At 42.5% G+C, this 21,586-nt stretch overlaps 1 protein-coding gene across 2 annotated transcripts in view; it reads right to left on the bottom strand.

Moving 5' to 3' along the window:
• SNTG1 (syntrophin gamma 1) overlaps positions 1-21,586 on the bottom strand; it is a 3,232,656-nt gene that overhangs the window by 117,713 nt on the left and 3,093,357 nt on the right. The window lies entirely within an intron of this gene.

Raw genomic sequence — 21,586 nt, 5'->3', positions numbered from 1 at the left:
TGTAGCTAGTAGGAGTTCAATGGGTGGAGCATTACCATCCTGTGCTTGGATTTTATGCAATTCTAGATTTGCAAAGATTTGTAAATCTGGCACTGCATCAAATTTTTATGCATGCCAGAGGATGGCTTACTGAGGAGAAAAATCTTTTGTATCTCTTCACTATTTACTCTGCCCCTAACGCAGGCACCCTTGCTGCATGAAACAAGGGTGCCGGCTTTGGTAGTAGGAAGCACACACTGTGTCAGAGCTAGGAAGGAGCATTCATCAAACAATAATTTAATTAATTCACAAAAAAACAAAATCTAAATTTTAATTGGAGATTTGGACTTTTCTAAATTCAACTGAGGGCACCCATTACCCATACTTTATTCAATTTGATGCATTTTCACGCCTTCCACAAATAAATCTGAGGACACCAACTTAGGGACAGATTTATCAAGGTTTTGCATCACCCCACACAAGGAGGTGCAAGGGTTACACAAAACCCAATTGAGATTTATCAGGCCAAAGAAGTACACCTTGCATGGTGCTGCATGACTTGATAAGTCTAGAGTAATGTAAGGCAGTGCAAATCACTATTTTGCATTATTCTAAGGCAGGAAGGCATTCCATATGTGGAGCATGAGCGTTTCCATGCATCCACCCATAGATCTGGGCACATTCATTTACCATTATTGGCAGACCTGGGAATGTGTCAAAATACTAGGCATCCCCGGGTAATGTGTAATGAGGAGAAACATATTCATTTGTCCTTGTTCTTTCTTCTTTTTTACATATGCTGCATTCTGCAGCACACAGAGAAAGAGGAAAATGCCTCTCAGGATTGCTTTGTGCAGAAAGGGAGACCTTCCTGCACAATCAGAATCCTGCTAAAATGCAAGCACCCTTGCACCATAACTCAAGGGTGCTTGCATTTGTGGTGAAAGAATGAGAAATCTGCCTTTAAAGTGTCTCGAGACTAGCCAATTTTGGTGCCCTTCTTGACTGCCGGTTGTAACCTGTGGTCTGGTGACCTCTGTGGGTCGGTGACACCGATAAAACTGCTAGAAAAATTAAATAATATCAAGAGATTAATAAAATATGTATCAATGGAAAAGCAAATGTACAATTAAGCATTTTAAAATGTCCCGTAAATGTTAAGAAATTTGAAGTTGGAAGCTAAAAATTAAGAGGCAGATTTATCATTCTTTCATGCAGCGCAGCAAGCCAGCTTGCTGCTCTGTGCTGCAAGAAAGGCGAAGGACAGGAAAGCACCATATTTACCACTGTACAGCGCATCCCTGCCCTTTCTTAGCACTGGTGCAATTTTGGCTGCCTACTGACAATGCAGGCACCCTTGCGATATGGTGCAAGGGTGCTTGCATTGTAGGCAGGATTGTGATTGTGCAGGAAGAAAGATCTTCCTGCACAAAACAATCCATTGAGGGACTTTCCTCTTTCTCTGTGTACTGCAGAATGCAGCATACGTAGAAAGAGGAAAGAACAAGGAGGAATAAAGATATTTCTAGAAATTTGCCATAAAGTTATAACCTTACTCAAAAAGTGTGCTTTACATTTTTTGGACATTTATGTCCATATTCATGGGGAAATTATGGAGCGCCATTCTGTGGCAAAATTCGAAATACTGCACTCCACCATTTTCACAATGCAGAGATGCGGTGTATTTAATTGAAAATGGTGCAGCCCTGTGTTGTCCCCTGCACGGGCACTAAATTTTGCTGCCTGCACCAACGCAGGCATCCTTGCACCATCGTGCATGATCTCTACGTTGAGGGGTGTGATTGTTTATGTGAGGGAAGGTGTCCCTAACTTCACATAAACAATCACTAATGGCGATTTGGCACTTCTGTGTGTGCTACAGAATGCAGCACACACAGAAGTGCCAAAGTGTCACTTTGAAATGATTGTATATGTGCAAGAAGGGAACCTTCCCGCACATAAACAATAATTTCTGGCATTTTGCTCTTACTATGCATGCTGCAGAATGCAGCACACATACAAAAATCAAGAAACAAGGAGGAATAAAAGTATTCCTCCTCATTTCTCCTTGCTAATGCCACCCCTTGAGTAGCGTTAGATTTTGGTGCTGCCTCAGGTAACGTCGAAAAATGCACGCCCCTCTGACGCAGAAACCTGCGCCAGTGGGACCCATATATACAAGGAGGCGTAACACCACAAAAAGTGGCATTACACCTCTTAAATATGCCCGTAAGTGTTTTAAAAGGTGCTTTGGGTGGGCCTGAAGGGGTTAACTAAAAAAAAAAAGCATAATGATACCTGAATCATTAATGGCCAGATTGGCATTGATTGGTCAATTAAAAGTAGATTAGATAACCATGATTGCCTTGCCACCACATGATCAATATGTTGAGGTAGTAACCCCCGGATACACATACACACCCACATGCACCCTCACTCACTCACAACACTCATACAGTCAAGCACACACACATGCATCGCCATCACATTTACACACAGACACACGCATGCACCACCACTTCCCCACCCTCCCCCATTCATGACACGCATACACACACACACATCCATTCACACACCGCACCTCCCTCCTCTTGTGGAGGAAACTCTCCTCGTCTGAAGAAGTGCTCCTCCCTGAGGAGACGGGACCCGGCGCTCCCACCACTGGCAGCACCCTGCCATTAGGGCACCGCTAGGCTGTATTACATGTCATAATACGGCTGGCAGAGTCATTTTGGCGGGGTGGGGCTGATGGTGGAACCGCCTCTGCACCGCCGACCGCCAGCATGACTGCTGGTGACTTTCCACCTCAAGAATGGAGGAAAGCTGCCAGCAGTCATAATACTGGGGTCTGCAGACCACCAGCACTCGCGGTTTAGTGGCAGATTTGGCTTTAGGGGGCTTTCTGAAAGACCGCCAAAGTCATACTGAGAGCTTAAGTCCCTGGTCCATTGGCTACACTGCTGGTCTCTAATGGATATTTAGTGGCACTGTCACAAAGGCTAAAGAGTCTACTTTTTATACACTCCCTTCTCACAACCTTCACATATGGCTTGATCGGATTGTCTGTACTGCTTCAATAAGTTCACTGTTCGACTGCCTGACCATTGAGGCAGAAGAGTCTCTCACCATAACCCCTTAGTTGCCGGAGTAAGGTAGGATTCTGCACCCATCTATACGTGTATTGCAGCTTAGGCCTTGCTACTGGAGGACTGGGTGTTCCATTCTGCCCGTGACAAAGATGGAGTCTACTTGGACATTAATCAAAATACACAGCCTCTACTTGGGTACTAGAATGGGATGTATTTAAAATCCTGATCAGTGGACTTTGCATCACAACAGTCAAATGTGAATGGCACAATGAGTGCATACTTGATACAGATCTACAGACTAGCTGGAAGTCTGTGCTGCAGCTGGAGAGTCAGGTGGTTAGCAATGCTGGCCACCAGCAGGTGCTCGTGGAAGCCCAAGTGAAACATTTGTCACTGCTTGAACAGTCTTTTGCATTAATGTTGTGACACGCCCAGTGAGAAAACACAGAGGCTGACAAATCTGACATCCTTCTCACATGGCTTATAAAGCAGTAGCAACTTTAACTGACCATAATTTCCATTTAGCCTACTCAAGATATATGCATTTATGCACACCTAGGCAGACATACACAACGTTTTTGTTAATCACTACACAAACCTTTATGCTTTTGTTCATACTCTTCTACAGGAGGTGATGTCAGCCTTCCTGGCCAATGCTCCTTTGCCTCAATGCAGTCCAGAGCAGTGCTAAGAACCTGATCACCCCATTTCAACTGCTGAAAACAAGGAGGTGATATGGTATTTAAATAGAAAGAAGATCCCTGACCAGAAGGACTTCCTCCAGAGTTTTATCGAAGTCCTGTCCGCACTGCTGGAGCAGATACATGAGGCTTTGATGCAGGATGACTTACTCCCATTATCCCTTAGAGAGGGCCTGCTTATCTCCATTTCAAAATTAGGCATGGACGTATCGGACATGACTTTATATAGGCCTCTGACGCTTCTGAAAAACAGATATAAAATTTTGAGAAATGTGTTGGCAAAGTATCTGTTTCTGCTAATACTGCTGTTGGTACTTTGCTCAATATTTACGGAGGCGGGCATGGGATGTTGGCCCAGAGTGGCTTGCATGGTCATTGACCAGGGAAAGACATTTGATTCCCTGAGTTGGCCTTATCTTTTTAATCTGCTTAAATGGTATGGACTGTGTAGATGCCTTATTGGCATGATTCACTTTTATCTCCTGCCAGGCACACAGGTTTGGAAGGACTGGCTGGTTTAGGAAGTGATACAAATCTATAGGGGCACTAAACAGGGCTGACCCTTGTCCCCCCTCCTCTTACCTCTAGCAGTGAAACCTGTAGATATCCATTTGCATCTAAGGGACATCTATTGGGGTGTACTGCTAGGGGATTGTATATCTGTGATGCCGTGGAAGATCACATCAAGATTGCTCATATCCACAGCAGTTTCAGTGAAGTTCCTGGCCTTTGTGCCACCTGGCAAAAATCATGCATGTGTATTTTCTGACTAGGAATGGCGGAGCATGAAGTTTATGCTAGGAGTGGGGGCATTCTCTTGGCAGCCCCACATATCCTGATACCTTGAAGCAACAAAAGGGACTTATTAGCTGGCAATGTCACTAGAGCAGTGGCAATCTGCAGTAAGGTCATGTTCTGGAGGACCCTTCCTCTTGTATTCATAGAAAAGCCCTCTTTTGTTGCCAGAATAGCCCTCTCCAAATGGTTGTGCTCTCTTGACAATTAAATTATTTCCCCCCCCTCAGACAGCCAGTCACATTCTTCTAAACATTGGACTCCTTACTGGGGAATTTAGTATAGAAAAACTGTGGTCACAGAATTGTGCTGTCCATTCTGTCATGAATAGAGACGGGCTATATGCCCCTAGTTACAAACACTATTTCTTATCAGCGCGGCAACACTGGGTAAAATGATGACTCGCTGAGCACCATCTAGACTACGCTGCCTCTAGCCAGACCCTCGGGTGCAAATTCTATGGCTTTTTCATACAACCAAGAATAAAACTCCCTCATTCCCATGCATACGTTGAGTTGCACCTTAATGCTTCTATAGAAGCTTGTGCATCACAATTTCAGTGCTCTCGTATGCTGTTGGGCTCCCCTGTTGGGCTCACCACTAACCAGAGGCTCACTAAAATCCATTGCACTACATATCTGTCTCAAGGTGGGCTTAACAGCCTAAGGCCACCTGATGTCCTTCGACGGGGTGCAGCTTGGTCAGTAAGATGGGAGGGGGTAACTTCAGATTTCCCAAGTATCACACTATCATATACTTTTAGAATTTCATATACGACAAGCAGGGCACATGAGAGGACTTGGGGGGGGCAGTGGAAAGAGAGACAATTTCAAATTGGAAGGGGTACCAAAAGGGAAGAAAAACACAATATTTTGTAAAATAACAAAAAAAAATTAAGACTTTCAAAGCAGAGTGAGAAAGCATATGTGCATTTTTGTATGTGTTTTTGTAAAAAGTCTGGGTGAAATCTGAAAGAAACCTCACTGTATCCGACTGAAAGCACCTGTACCGAACTTTTTACAAGAACTTCCATTTATTGGGGGAGGTGTAACACCCCAAACACCCCCCGCAGCTACGCCCCTTCCCTTTGATGAGCTACTAGCCCACCACAACATACAGAGGAGTCAGTTTCTAAGATATCACACTCTGAACCATATCTTGCTCATCAATATAAATAATATATTGGTGGTGCCATACTAATTTTAGAAACGTGTTATGTTCTAAGGTGAATTTACTCTATAAAAATGCTCATTCTTTGCTGTGATTTAAGGAACCATGTTTAAGGAGAAACCTCTCACATGACTTTGCCATAGAAGTGATGAAAGGTTCTCCAAAAGCTAAAATTAGATCACAAATTCTATTAGTTCATATGATCTTCCTCAGCTATGTGAGTGCTGATATTCCAACTAAAACATGTAGTTAAAAAAACAGCAGCAGCCTGTCAGTTGATTCACCAGTGATTTACTGGTTGTTCACCACACTTTTCTAATGAACAACAAAAGCACTAAATTTCTGTATTTATGGCATAAGAGTGGCACACCTAGAAGATACCTGGATGGAATCAAAGCTTCAAAACTGAATGAATTTCCCACACAGATACTAGAGTAAATCAAGAATTAAAATCTTTCTTTTGTCATAGAAATGATGGTTAGTCCTCGAGAAAGCTAAATCAGGGCAGAAAACCCACTAGGCTACCAGGGATTTTTTTGTTTAGTTATCGTGGGGGTGGTCCATGATGGCCCTATTAATGCCTGCACCTCAAACAATAGTGGGCAGTCTTTCTGCCCCCCTAGTGGGCAGAAAACCCACTTGGACACCAGCGATGTTTTATTTAATTATTGCAGGAGTGGCGGCAGGCCATGATGTCCTTGTCAATGTCCCCATCCCAAAGAAAATGGGCACAGTCTTTCTGCCTCTACTGGGGGCAGAAAGCCCAATAGCACACCAGGATTATTTTTATTTTTAGTGTAGGATGGCCCTGTCAGTGCCGCCACCCCCCAAAGAAATGGGCATAGTCTTTCTATCCCTCCTTGGCAGCCCATTGGGAGTAGTAGCCTCTGATCTGCCCCCAGGGGAAGGCCTATTAGGCCCCAGGGATTATTTATTTTTATTTATTTTATAAGTGCAGGGGTTGGGCTGCCCAGTATGGGCATGGCAATGCCCCACTCTCAAATAAATGGTCACAGCTATGGGGGTAATAGCCCTTGATCTGCCCCCTGGGGGGGCAGAAAGCCTACTATCCTGCAGGGGCTATAAGGGGTGGGGGCTGCCCAGAATAGGCATGGCAATGTCCCCAACACCTCCAAAATGGGTACAGCGTTTCTGCCCAACCTTTTGACTAAAGCATCTCATCCAAAAACAAGCAAAAGGAGAGTTGACTCTTTTGGGTGTTGATTTCACATTTGGGCCAGCAGAGCTTGGCTAGCTCCCAATATCGTTCCACATGCAATGATGAGCAGCTGCACTTTTTGGGCCTGGGTAGGCTGCTACCTGGAAAAAACTACCAGAGCCAGTCACTTTTGAAAAGTAGACATCTGTGAAAGTCCAGGGTGGTGTTATTTAGGTTCACCCCACACAATTTTCTTACACACAATGGCCTGCAAAACTCTGACTTTGCCTGAAGTAACGTATTTTCCCTCCATTTCTGTGATGGAGACATCCGGAATATGCAGGAATCCACAGAATTCCTACCACCCAACATTGCCCCACCTGTGCTGATAACAACTCTGCTGCACTTGTGTGGCTGGGCCTAGTGCCAGTGTCAGGAACGGATCCAACTGAGGTCAATAGGTGTCTCCATGCAAGCACTCCCATGGTCCTTGGTTTGAACCGTTCCTGTTGTGACACTAGGCCCAGCTACACAGGTGGGACAGCATTTTTATTGCCACATGTGGGGCAATGCTGGGTGGTAGGAATATTGTGAATTCCTGCAGATTCCGGAAGTTTCCAACACAGAAATGTAAGGAAAATGGGTGATTTCAGGAAATGTGTGAGGTTTGCAGGGCAATGTAGGTATGAAAACCTAATGGAATCCACACAAGTCACACTGTCCTTGATTCCCCTGGGTGTTTAGTTTTAAAAGATGTACAGGTTGACTATACTACTCTAGGTGCTGGCTCAGGTAGGGTCCAAAATCTAGAGCAAACTACATTGGAAAAACAGGGTCAGTTTTCAGTGGAAAAATCTGCTGCATAAATGTTGTGTTTTGGGCCATTTCCTGTCGCGGGCACTAGGTCTACCCACACAAGTGAGGTACCATTTTCATAGAAAGACTTGAGTGAATGCCGGGTGGTAGGAATTTTGTGAACCCCCACAGTTTCCAGATATTTCCATCACAGAAATGTGAGGAAAAGTTTATTTTTTTTCTTCTCATCATTTGAGGTTTGCAAGGGCTTCTGGGTAAAAACCCTTGGGGAGAGCCACGCAAGTCAGCCCACCCTGGATACCCATACATGTCTAGTTTTATAAAATGTACAGGTGCGCTAGATTTCCCTAGTTACCACTGAGGTAGTGCCCAAAATCCACAGCTAGGCACGTTGAAAAAAACAAGTCAGTTTTCAGTGGAAAAATGTGATGTGTCCTCGTTGTGCTTTTGGGTGTTTCCTGTGATGGGTAGCAGGCCTACCTACACAAGTGAGGTACCATTTTTATGGGAACACTTTGGGGAATTCTGGGTGGAAGAGAGCTTTCATAACTTTGCAACACAGAAATGTGAGGAAAATGTGTTTTTAGACAGATTTTGAGGTTTGAAAAGGATTCTGGGTGACAGAGCCCCACAAGTCACCCCATCCTGGATGTCCCTAGGTGTCTAGTTTTTTAAAGTGTACAGGTCTGCTAGGTTTCCCTATGTGCTGGCTGAGCTAGAGCCCAAAATCCACAGCTGATGGGTCCAGCGGATTCAACGGTATATTGCTTTTGAAAATCAAATCTTCCATAGTTAGTAGTAGTTACAGATGAAAATGTAGACACAAATTACTTTTTTTTTTTACTCAACATCACTTTTTGCTTTATTTTAACTGCTATTTTCTATAGGAAAACTTTGAAGGATCTACACAAATGACCCCTTGCTGAATTTAGAATTATGTCTACTTTTCACAAATGTTTATCTTTTAGGGATCCACCATCGATTTTACACTCATTTCTACTACTAACTGAAAGGAGGTTAAAAAGACAAAATTAGGAAAAATGGGCTATATCCCAGTAAAATGCCAAAACTGTGTTGAAAAATGTAGTGTTCTGATTCAAGTTTGCCTGTTCCTGAAAGCTGGGCACCCCTCCATTGATGTCATTTGCAGGGAAAAAAACAGATGATTTCATCTGCAGCACCTTTTCCTACATTTCAGCCCCCCCAAAAAAAAATTGGCTAAATTGTGTCTAATTTCTCAGTCTCCTCCAGGGGACTCCGCAAACCCTGGGTACCTTTAGATTCCCCAGAATGTTGGAAAACAGGACAACAATTTGGTGTGGATAGCTTATGTGGACAAAAAGTTATAGGGACGTAAGGGCAAACTACCGTAAATAGCCAAAAAACGGCTTAGCACAGGAGGGGGAAAAGGCTCAGCAGCAAAGGAGTTGAGGCATTATATATTTGTAGACATTCTGAAAATAGTTAACGAGGGAGATGTCTGCATGAGTATGGTGTTAGACGTGACAGACTTAAGTTGGTCTTCCCCCCAACGTTTTGCAAACCTCCTCCAGTTTTCTGACCTTGTTTTTATTCTCTTCAGCATTCTGCGCTCTTTACCACTGCTAACCAGTGTTAAAGTGCTTAGGCTCCCTACCCTAAAACTTGACAACATTGCCATAAACTGAACTGGCATATATAATTTACTTATTATTAATTAGTGAAGTGCACTACAGGTGCCTAGGGCCTGTAAATTACAGGCTATTTGTGGGCCTACACCACTGATTGTGCCACTCACTTAAGTAGCCCTGTAATCATGTCTTAGGCTTGCCATTGCAGAACCTGTGTGTGCAGTTTTACGTTACCATGTGGACCTGGGAAAATAACCCTTTGTCAGCTGTAAACATTCCCTTTTAATACATATGTCACTCCTAATGCAGCCCCTGGACAACCCAGAGGGCAGGTGCAATGCACGTAAAAGGCAGGACATGTACTTTTAGGTTTTGCATGTCCTGATAGTGAAAAACACCCAAAGTAGTTTTTCACTATAGCAAGGTCTATCTCACCCATAGGATAACTCTGGGATTACCTTATTACATTTTATAAGTGTAATTCACAAACTGAAAGAGATATGCTTTTCGAGTTTGGTGTCTCTGGACTCACAATTTAAAATCACAGCTTAGGTGAAGTGAGATTTCATATTACAGTTCTGAAAATGCCACTTTTAGAAAGTTGGCATTTTCTTCCTCTAGCCATTTGGTGCCTGCTGCCTGCCTCTGAATACACATCTGGGGTGGGTAAAAGCTGGGCTTTGTGCATTCACTCTATTTGGCCACACACAAAGGGAGCTTAGGTGTGACACAGTCTGATGGGCCATCCTGGGCAAGATGGGAGGGAGAAGCTGACACAACTGAATAGGCTATATATTGTCCCCACTCAATGGGCTATATACACCCCTTGTAGTGAGTCTGGAGCCAGGGAAGGAAAGGAGGACCTCTGTGCGCTTCGAACTCCTTTAAGTACTAGACCTCTGACACCAACACTTCAGTACACTTCTAGAAATGTGGATACTCTGAGGGGAGGAGTGCTGTGCTGCTGAAAGGAATACCACTCTGAAAGAGCTGCTGCCTTGCTGCGCTAACCTAATGCCCTCTTGTTTGGAGAGGAAGACTGGACCTGGAAACCATCTTTAGCCCAAGACCCCAGAGTGACTCCAAGGGCTAGCTTGCTGGCCTCCTGATCACAGGCTCACGGATATAACATGCTCCCCACAGTTCATGGACTCATCTTCAATGAGCTCCCAACTCCCAAGGGGCACCTCTCAGGTCCTGGGGCCTCGGATGTGGACTTCAGGTCGAACCTATGGGATCTTCATTAACAAGAACAGGCCAGTTTGCTCCGGGACCTCATCACTCGCTCAGAAATCCAGTTTGAGTGGCCGTACGTTTGCCTCTTCATGCGGCAAATATTGCCACTCATGACCACAAGGCCCCGGCCCGCTCGTCCGTGACACCGGGCTGGCTCTTCACGTCTGCCGACCATCGCCAGCCATGCTCTCCTTCCGGCCAGAGAACTTCTTCCCCATGAACAAACCTTGGCACAATTCTTAAAAATTTAAAACTTCAGCAAAACTAACTTGGAACTGTATCCTACCTGTGCCATATAGTGGTAGACTTTAATTAATGAATTTGACACAGTCCTGCATGACTAGAAAGCCGCGGTTGGTGCCTTTTGCCTTTAGGCACTACACTGCATTTTCTTCTTTAAAAACTCATAACCCTGGTTCTACTTTTTGTATTTTTGCTGTTTTGATCTTTTTATATTTATTAAATTCTGTCCCATTATTCTAACTAGGTGTGATATCTCTTTGCGTGGTATTTCACTGAAATTAAGCCTGACTGCTCTGTACCAGGCTACCAAAGGGAGAGCATGGGTTCATTTAGGATGTGTTTGTGATTTACTCTGACTAGGATTATGGTTCCTGCTTGGACAGGGTTCATACCTGTGGCAACCAGAAACCCAATTCCTGACAACCACTTTTCACATCTGTTTACTCATCCTATCCATCTTCTAATATGTTTAACATCTTCCGAATTGTAAAATAGAAAAAGGTTTTGGTAGACAAGCTTTGTGTACAGTAGGGGCTGGCTGCACAAGCAGGGTTGTCCTCAGGGAGTGGCTGTGTTGCTAAGGCCTGTAGGCAATTCTCGCTATGCACTTTGTGTGCAGTGGTGGTTGGGAAGCCACAGAGGGACACCCTTGGAGATTAGGCAAAGGCTCAGTGGCCAATCCCCATTTTACAATGCACAGCAGGGATTGTGTGCTAGTGGATGGTTGGGCAGAACTCCCTCCATGAGGCAAAACCTGCGGACAAGTCCCACTGTGCATAAGCTAAAGTCTTGTCCCGTGGAGGAAGGAAGATGGGCACTTCTGGACATTTGGGCACACGTTTAACTTAGAATATGATGAAAAACAGACATTTAATGGAAAGACAAAGGTTTAAGTAAGTGATATTATAGTTAGGTGTTGCAATGAGACAAGATCTAACTTTAAAAAATCTAAAAAACAACTGAAATATATCAATTATAGTTAAGTCAGTTAACTATAACCTGTGACTCATCAGGCACTAAAGAAAACTACAAAAAACAAGTATAACTCAAAAGGTAAAAATTTTGACTGCTGTGACCCATTTACTTGATGTCTGCTCTGTCTTGGATGAACCTGAAACTGTGACACTCTCACTGTCAAGCACAAGCTGTGACTTTCCGTTGCCAGTTTGTATTTTCCTGATGCCTTTGCTCTAAAACTTAAAAAATGTACATCTTTGGGTCCCCTTATCTGATTTATTAGCTTTTTTTTATTTTTTATTTTTTTAATCTATTTCTCTAAACTGGTTTGGTAATGTTATTTGTGTGGTATTGGGTTGTTGGTTAAGGGGGGATGTGACCCCATCTCAGACAACAGTCACAGTCTTTGTCAAAACGTTACAAAATTAAACCGTGCTTAACCGTCTGGTAGCTTGGCACAAAAGTAGTCATGCTTAACTAAGAGGAAATGTGTAAAGTATTTGTGCAGCACACGAACAGCAATAAAGTGAAAACATGCATAAGAAAATTCCACACCAATTTAGAAAAATAGTCAAATGTAATACATTATTTGACACCAAACCAACATACATCCAATCAGTAGCACTGGAGATATTCAGTTTCACAGATTTAAGGTTAGTATAGCCCCTAAAAGTAAGAAACGTCACTTGCATTTATCTGGTTGTGCAAGTCACAAGTTCAGCCTGACAAAGATGGAGCATGGACCACATACAGAGACCAGGTTAGCCCTCCTGCAATAGTTGCCTTTTAAAGTCTGGCACAAAGAATTCCATCCATGGTGGAGGAGGCTGTGAGGAACAGGGAGAACATTGTGGGTGGGTAGCTCTGGAGATTAGCATTGGGGGTCACCTCAGGCTGTCAATGCTGTCTCGAGAAGTGCTGATCTCCCTTTGTCAGTTGTCATTGGCAGTCACTTTTGCATGAAGAGTCAGGTTCATTGGATTTTCACATAGGCTGGTGTCAAGATCTTGACCCAAATGGCCCCTTTTGTGGTCATGAAGACCCCAAAACATAAGGAACTCTTCTTTTCTTTGAGAAGGAGTTCAACTGAGGCCACATCAAGGGTCCAGGGCTTGGTGGGCACCTCTTGGGGATCAGAAACTCACTCGAGAGGCCAGCAGGGCTCAGGTTGGTTCAGTTACAGGTTCAGGTATGTCTAGTTGCAGCAGGTCAGCTGGGCAGTTGCAGAGAGACCACTGGAGCTTGTTATGTCCCTGTAGCTCCAAGCAGGACATAACCCTTGGAGTCACTTCAGCATGGGATGAAGGGTGCAGGTCGAGTCTTCCTTCTCAGCTAGCGAGGAAGGCCTTAAGCTTCAAGGCAGCCGACTTCTGTGGTATACAAGAGTCTACTGAGGAGTGGATCTGAAGGTGCCACATTGAAGTGTTGGAAGCTACTTGAGTTTCCTCCTACAGAGGTATGTGGAATTTCCTGCCTCCCTGCCATATTTCCAGACTATCTGGGGGCACAATAGGCTACTGTGAAGTACTGTGTGTGTGAATTGGGCCAGTCTCCTTTGAATGCAAATGTGGCAGGTGACAGCTCTTCTGCCTCATCCTGCCAGAGGCAGCCCATCCTGCCAACACACACTCTATTGTAATAGTGTCTGAGAAGAATATAAAAAAGTCCACCTGGTCATGTGGCTACAGTCATCACATGGTTAGGGCAAGAAAAAGCCAACTTTCTAAAAGTGGAATTTTTAGCATTGTGACTTAAAATCCAACTTTACCAGTACATCACAGTTCCTCAGACACCAAACATGACTTTCCTACCTATTGTCAATCAAAGGGCATAACGTATTACATGTAATAAGGCAAACCAGTGTTATTTGATGTGAGAGTTAGACCTTGCAGTAGTGAAAAACACATTTAGGCGTTTTTTTACTATGACGGCATGTTAAAATCAATGCACCTTGCCCTGTGGGATGTTTAGGGCCTATCCTAGGGGAGACCTAAATCTATTAAAAAGGTATGTTTAGGCCTGGCAAAAGTTTTGCCAGGTTGAAATGGAACTTTAAAAATGCACACACAGCCTACAATGGCAGGCCTGAATCAGGTTTAGAAAGGCTATGTAAGTGGAGTGGATGCCACAGTAAGTGCTGCAGGCCTACTAGACACATTTAATTTATAGGCCCTGGGTACCTGCAGTACCACTTTACTAGGCACTTACAAGTAAATTAAATGTGCCATTTGGGTGTAAGCCAATGTCACCATGTTTAACGGAGAGAGCACAAGCGCTTTAGCACTAGTCAGCAGTGCACAGAGTCATAAAAGCCAACACAATTGGACTGAGAAAACAGGAGAATGAAGGCAAAAGTGTGGTAATGACACTGCAGAGAAAGTGAAGTTCAACATTATTGTATTATTTAAACTTGTTTGATATTGCTCAAACTATACACATATTTCTTGGTGGAAATGCCTACTTCTTATGCTATCACTACTAAACTTAGAGCAGAGATTCTCTTTGAACTGTGTTGTGACCTAAAAAAATGTGTTTATTGACTTGACAGTAATACAGACTTCCAATATTATTAACCCAAATTATTACAGCTACAGTTAAAATAAATACATAACTTCTGTGCTAGACTAATACACTCTGTTTCATTGCATAGTAAGCAGCCTAGCTAACAGATCTGCTGTGCTTCATTTTTTAAATAGTCTTCAAGTTTCTTTCCATGTTGACTTGCTATCAATAAGGCATTTTGATAAAGTAAAACTTTACAATGTATTACTTTTGGTTGATTGTTAGGCGGGGACCATGTTTAGCCTATTTTCCCTGTCAACGGTGTGAGCCATTAGGGACAGTCTTGTGATGTTTGCTTTTCTTTTAGGGGAGGTGAGAGCATGCATGAAGCAAAAATATGAAAGTTTTAATTTGGCAAATACCTTTTGATAAATAAAAGATGTGTTTATGTACTGTTCTTACATAAAAATATAAATATTAAATGGGGCCCAAGTAAAGTGAAGAATTACTGAAACAAAATTCATCCAAAGAAGTTAAAGTGAAGTATCCCATATGGGGAATTAATATGAATAAAGTAACATTGCAGCACAGATGCAGCTTTTGAGATAACAAACAGAAGCCCCATCTAAGTTCACGATGGGAAGATGTCCGAAAATAGTACTTCAAAACAACTGTGACGAGGTAAAATAATTGTATTTAAAAAAACTGAAATGTCCAAACAAAGAAGGACCAATATGCATGATTACAACATTTATCTTGGAAGCTAATACGTCATCTTACAGAAACATTGGACTATATTAAAAAACGAGCATTTGATTTGAAAAAAAAAGTGTCTGACATACCAGACGACAAGGTCATTGAAAGATGACTTGGGCCGAAGGTATCCAGGAACTGGACACAATTGAAACCTGATTTTCCATGTAATAGAAATAAAGCATGCAAACAAAGACAAAGCCAGAAAGGTGCCCTCTGACTCTAAGAAAATAAAATTGAAATGTCATATTTCAATCAATAAAGGTTTTGTTATCAAAGTCCAGGAATGTCCGTCTCTAAGAGGAACGGGGACCACTTTAAGTTTTTTCGGATGTGTCTGCTATTGGTATTTCACTGAATATCATCATGTGACACGCACAACACAAACTGTCACATTCATATCCTATTGTTAACCTCCATAAAGTTTACTTTCACATTTATACACATTTATATTCTTTGTTTTGTGTTGTATTTTTTTTAAATGTTGTTCATATACGCTTTGTCACCGCTCTAAAATATTTCCAACCTATGCGTAGTAGAAAATGTAGCCGAATATCATTTAGCATTATGGGTACTAGCACATCACTTGTGCACTTCACTTGTTAAGAAGAACTGTGGTTGTTTCTGCTCACTTTGTTGCACTGTGTTTCTGCAATTGATATAGTTTCATGAACAGCTACCTTTCTCACTCCAGGCACTATCTTTATAAAGAGGCGAAAACATCTCAGTAAGTTAATTTTTTAAGATGGTAAAGTCATGTAATTTGTAGTGTATGATATGTTCTAACTGCTTTTTCAGATAAGATAATATAATATAATATAATATAGTATAAAATGTTGTAGCATTAGTGCATTTGCCTTATAGAATGTATTTTCCCAGCAAACTACTTTGCATGTCATGCTTTAGGGACTCAAATACTCGTTATATAAGCACACTGCAAGCATACTAAAAAGTAGTCTATAAATAAATGCTAAGAAATCTCCGACAGAGAGAATAAGCAGAAACCATGAAAAAGAGGACACCGCGATCTCTGTGTGATGAATAAGTGTGTCACAAATCATTAAATATATTTCTGCAGCTGGGGCCCCTACGGACCATTCCATTTTCATTGAAATACTGCCATGAATTATGATGTGCAGGTAAGACCTAGTTAGTTCAACTGACCTAGATGCTGTTTTTTTTGTTTGTTCGTTCTTTGGCAACAATTTCTATTCCTCCCTTATTTCGTTTCAGAAATGTACGTTCCTTCGAAACAGCGCAGAAATGACTTAGTAGATTAGCTCGAACTCGTTTTTTTCTAATCAGCTAATGTTGTTTTATGTATAGGCTTCATGGTAAAGTGTTAGGCTGCGATAACAAGAAAGGCAAGGATTTGTTAGTTGGGGAATTCCAGGGATGTTTTCTGTGCTTGCTTCTGTTGATTATATTATTGTGTGTGAGATAATGGGCCAGGTGGTAGTTATAACGTTGCCTTAAAAAAATCATAAACTTCTGGAAGGCTTTAATACTGATAATTTTTGTGACCCTATATGATATTAGTGTCCTCAAACTCCACCCTACGATTTCTCTGATAATCGTGGAGCATGTAGACGCTATTCAGTTGAGTTGGTAGTGGTACAATAACAAGTGGTTTCACCTACACAAGATCAATAAGTTTTGTCAAAGTACAAAAATAAAGTGCGGTGTGGCAGCCAGCGTCGCCGGAGTTGCCAGGGTTCAATCAAAAAAGTAAAAAGAATAGGTAAGATAGTGCAACCCTGTCAGGTACCGCTATTAATTTTCACTGACCCTCCTACCTTTGAATTGATAATAATTCTATCCTGCACATCTTGATATAGATTCCAAAGGATTTTAATAAGTTGACTGGGGAAACCAAATTTCCCCAAAATAAAAAATAGAGCCTCGCAATTAACTGAGTCAAAAGCCTTTTCAGCGTCCATCATCACTATCACTGCTCTCACTTGATTGATGGAAAAATAATCTATTACTTGAATCAAGAAATGTTTGTTTGCAGCCATAAGCCTATTTGGTAAGAAAAAGTCTAATCTTTATGTATCAATGTTTGACCTAAGGAAATAATTTGAGATGCCATACCTTAGTAAACAATTTATCATCAGCATTTAGAAGACTTATTGGCCAGTATAAATTAACAGTTATGAGGGATTTATCTTTTTAAGAAAACGGACTATGATAGATTATTTAAATGACAATAGAATATTCCCCATCTTCCCTAATTAAGTTTAATAGATTGTTAAGAAACAGAAGCAAGTCATTTGCAAATATGTCAGAAACCTCGTTTGGTAGCCATCATTCCCACAAACTTCGATGTCAGGCTTCTTTGAAGTGCTGTTTCCACCTTCAAAACCAATGTTTTCTCTAGCATCATATCGACATTCGGAGGAGTTGTGTTGAGCTAAAATATTGTTCCAAACTGGACACAGAAACTGAGTATGCTCTCTCATATATGTTCCTGTAGTGTTGCAGAAATACCTCTGTGATTTCATTATTATCTGTTACCAGAGTACGAGTATCAGGGCCCTCAATCTGACTAATACGCCGTGAGTCTTGCTCATAGACCAGGTGAAGAATTTGCCAATTTTCCTCAAATATATGCTGCTGAAATGTTTATGATTATCTATCTTCTCAAACAAAAAGCTATCTCCTAGGGTCTGCTTGGCATTAGCGAGCTTTTTTTTTAATCCAGTCCTACACTCTGCCCTTACCTAAGCATCTGCAGTTACATTTACTGCTGCTTGTAACTCCTATGTCCTAGCAGAGCATACCTTATTTCCACTAGACTTGTATGCTGTGACACATCCTCAAAAGTTGGCCTTAAAAGCCTTGCATACTACAAAGTCAGAGGTCGAATTGAGATTTATCTCAATAAAATTCCTTCATAAAAATTCTTGTTTCCTCCAATCAAACCTATTCTACCAATAGAGACTTATAAAACTGACACCTTAGTCTCTCTCTTTTCAGGATTTTTTAATCGAGGTGGACAGATACTATAGAGTGGTCAGAGAAGCCATTTGCCCAGATATCTGTTGTACAGCATCTAATTGCCTGAGTCATCTAAAGAAATCTAGTGTGACACAGTGTTGAATTGGCATGAAAAACAACTAAACAGTCCCAAACCCGGGTGATCTAAATGCCAAGGATAATCTAATTTTAAAATCCTGCTTCATGGTAGCAAGAGCCCTTGCTGTTTTTGGCTTTAATTGATTTTTGGCCCTATTGAAAGTATTTATATTCTTGAATGAAATTAAAGTCACCCCCAAAAGCCCTAGTCCCTTCTGCACCCACAGCAAGATTATTGTTAGACCTGACATGCCTTAGGGTGGTCACCCCTAACTTTTTGCCTGTCTCCCTCCACTTTTTGGACTCTGTCTTTATTGGCTTTTAGACTTTGCACACTTTACCACTGCTAACCAGTGCTAAAGTGCATATGCTCTCTCCCTTTAAACATGGTAACTTTGGATCATACCTGATTGGACTATTTAATTTACTTATAAGTCCCTAGTAATGTGCACTGTATGTGCCTAGGGCCTGTAGATTAAATGCTACTAGTGGGTCTGCAGCACTGGTTGTGCCACCCACTTAAGTAGCCCCTTTACCTTGTCGCAGGCCTGCCATTGCAAGGCCTGTGTGTGCAGTTTCACAGTCACCTCGACTTGGCATTTAAAAGTACTTGCCAAGCCTAAAACTCCCCTTTTTCTTTATATAAGTCACCTCTAATGTGTGCCCTAGGTAACCCTTAGAGCAGGCTGCTGTGTGGGTAAAAGGCAGGACATGTACCTGTGTAGTTTACATGTCCTGGTAGTGTAAAATTCCTAAATTCGTTTTTACACTACTGTGAGGCCTGCTCCCTTCATAGGCTAACATTGGGGCTGCCCTACACATCATTGAAGTGGTAGCTGCTGATCTGAAAGGAGTAGGAAGGTCATACTTAGTATGGCCAGAATGGTAATACAAAATCCTGCTGACTGGTGAAGTTGGATTTAATATTACTATTCTAGAAATGCCACTTTTAGAAAGTGAGCATTTCTTTGCACTTAAATCTTTCTGTGCCTTACAATCCACGTCTGCCTGGGTTTAGTTGACAGCTCCTTGTGCATTCACTCAGACACACCCCAAACACAGTGTACTCAGCCTCACTTGCATACATCTGCATTTTGAATAGGTCTTCCTGGGCTGGGAGGGTGGAGGGCCTGCTCTCACACAAAAGACTGCCACACCGCCTGCTGGGACCCTGGCAGACAGGATTGAACTGAAAGTGGACCTGGTGCACTTCTTAGCCACTCTTTGAAGTCTCCCCACTTCAAAGGCACATTTGGGTATAAAACAGGGCCTCTGCCCTACCACCTCTGACACTTGCTGGAGAAGAAACCTGAACCAGAACCTACATCCTGCCAAGAAGAACTGCCTGGCTGCTCAAAGGACTCACCTGACTGCTTTCTACAAAGGACTGCTGCCTTGCTGTTGGCCTGCTGCCTTTATGAACTCCTGTCTGGCTGTAAAAGTGCTCTCCAAGGGCTTGGATAGATCTTGCCTCCTGTTTCCTGAAGTCTCAGGACCAAAAAGACTTCTTTCTTTCAACTGGACGCCGTGTGCGCCGAAAAATTAGACGCACAGCTTGTTCCATGGTGAGAAATTCACCGCACGCCGATCCGGAAAGACGCCGCTCCACGCAACGCCTGCGGTGCGACCGGAACTTCGACGCACGGCCTCACCTGGACAACGCCGCCCAACTTCAGAGAGGAAATCGACGCGACGCCTGCCGTGAGGGAGAAGATTCCACGCACAGCCCACCGGAACAAGGCGCAGCTGGATAACAAGCTTAGGATTCCACGCACAGACCCCGGGACATCTGGTAATCCCGCGAACCACAGAAGGAGACTGTGCGCGTGCAGAAAAACGATGCACGACTTCCCGGCATGAAAAATAACGACACAAGTCCGTGTGTGAAGGGGCAAAACCGACACACACACCATTTTTCCACGTATCTCCTCCTCTGCGGCCCTTTGCGGAGATTTTCCACTCCAAACCAGGTACTTTGTGCTTGAAAGAGACTTTGTTTGCTTCTTAAAGACTTAAGACACTTTTTATCACTTTTCAGTGATATCTCTACAAATTCATAATGCATCTTTTATCGTTTTGACCTCCAAATACCCAGATAAATATTATATATTTTTCTAAACACTGTCTGGTGTATTTTGGTGGTGCTATATTGTGTTATTGTATAATTTATTGCACAAATACTTTACACATTGCCTTCTAAGTTAAGCCTGACTGCTCAGTGCCAAGCTACCAGAGGGTGGGCACAGGATAATTTGGATTGTGTGTGACTTACCCTGACTAGAGTGAGGGTCCTTGCTTGGACAGGGGGTAACCTGACTGCCAACCAAAGACCCCATTTCTAACAATTATGAAAAGTTGTCAACGATTCCACATCACCGGAAATCGGACCATAATAATTCATGAGATTTATGGCAAAATCCTGGGCTAAGACCTTTATTCATCTCCCACTTTCAGCCCTCATTACATTCCTAACCATTTTAATGAATATATCTCAACATGTAAATCACCACACTCCTCATTGCTACCCCAGCTGACACAAAATATGCACAGGAATATTTCTTAGAAATAAAGGGCTCTGGAATATTACTTTTAGATGTGTCTCTTGAGAGAAAACTACTTTGGGGCTAAATGAAGACAACCAATTCATCATGGCTCCAATTTTCTTCTTGTTTAAAATCCCACTGGCATTATATGGAATTATCTTGACATTAGAGGCAATTCAGTGATCTGAAATACCTCTTGGACTAACTTCCCTACTCGACCTTGCACTCTGGATAATTATATTGCTAATCTCCCCAGTTCTGATCATTATTTTTAAGTGTGCTACCCCCCTCACCACTCAGACCACACCCCTTACTGCCCTCTAATGTAAGAAAAACCCCTGCAAAGACAAATTGACCACCTTTGTCCCTGTCATCTCGACTCCTGTTACTGGTGCCATGGAACTGCAACCTAGCATCACTGTTAAGCCCTTCCTCCCGCTCCAAAAAAAGAAAATAGACAAGAAAAAGAGAAAAAAACACTAGTAGCAGAACATGCATAGGCCACCATCATTACTATACATCTTAAAAAAGGCAAATACTCTGCCTCTTTTATCACAAGTCTGGAAATAATTCAAAATCGTATGCAGTAGCCCTTAAGCATCTTCAACCAGCAATTTACAAATAAAATTGTCCCTTGAACAAAACATCTCATTTAGACTTCTGCACAACTTGATGCCTGTACCACTGCTGCCTTGCATTGTCCCGCAAGTCACTGAACATCCCCGCATCATCAAGTTGCTGAATCTGACATGTCCATTAAAACATAAAACTGCACCTTGTCGGACGTGATAACTGATCTTTTCTGAAGAGCAGTTGAGAGAATACACTCCTTTATGCAATCGTCTGCAAAGTTGTCAAGGAGGCTGTGGGGATGTTTGTGGTTGGCGGGCCAGTGAGTAGGAACTCGGTGTGCCCTCATGATGGAGTGGTCACAAGGAGCATTCACAAGAATATA

This window comes from Pleurodeles waltl, chromosome 2_2 (genome assembly GCF_031143425.1).
Source record: "Pleurodeles waltl isolate 20211129_DDA chromosome 2_2, aPleWal1.hap1.20221129, whole genome shotgun sequence".
In the NCBI taxonomy this organism is placed as follows: Eukaryota; Metazoa; Chordata; class Amphibia; order Caudata; family Salamandridae; genus Pleurodeles; species Pleurodeles waltl.
The sequence above is the reverse complement of the archived record's forward strand: the minus strand, read 5'-3'. Positions and strand labels throughout refer to the sequence as shown.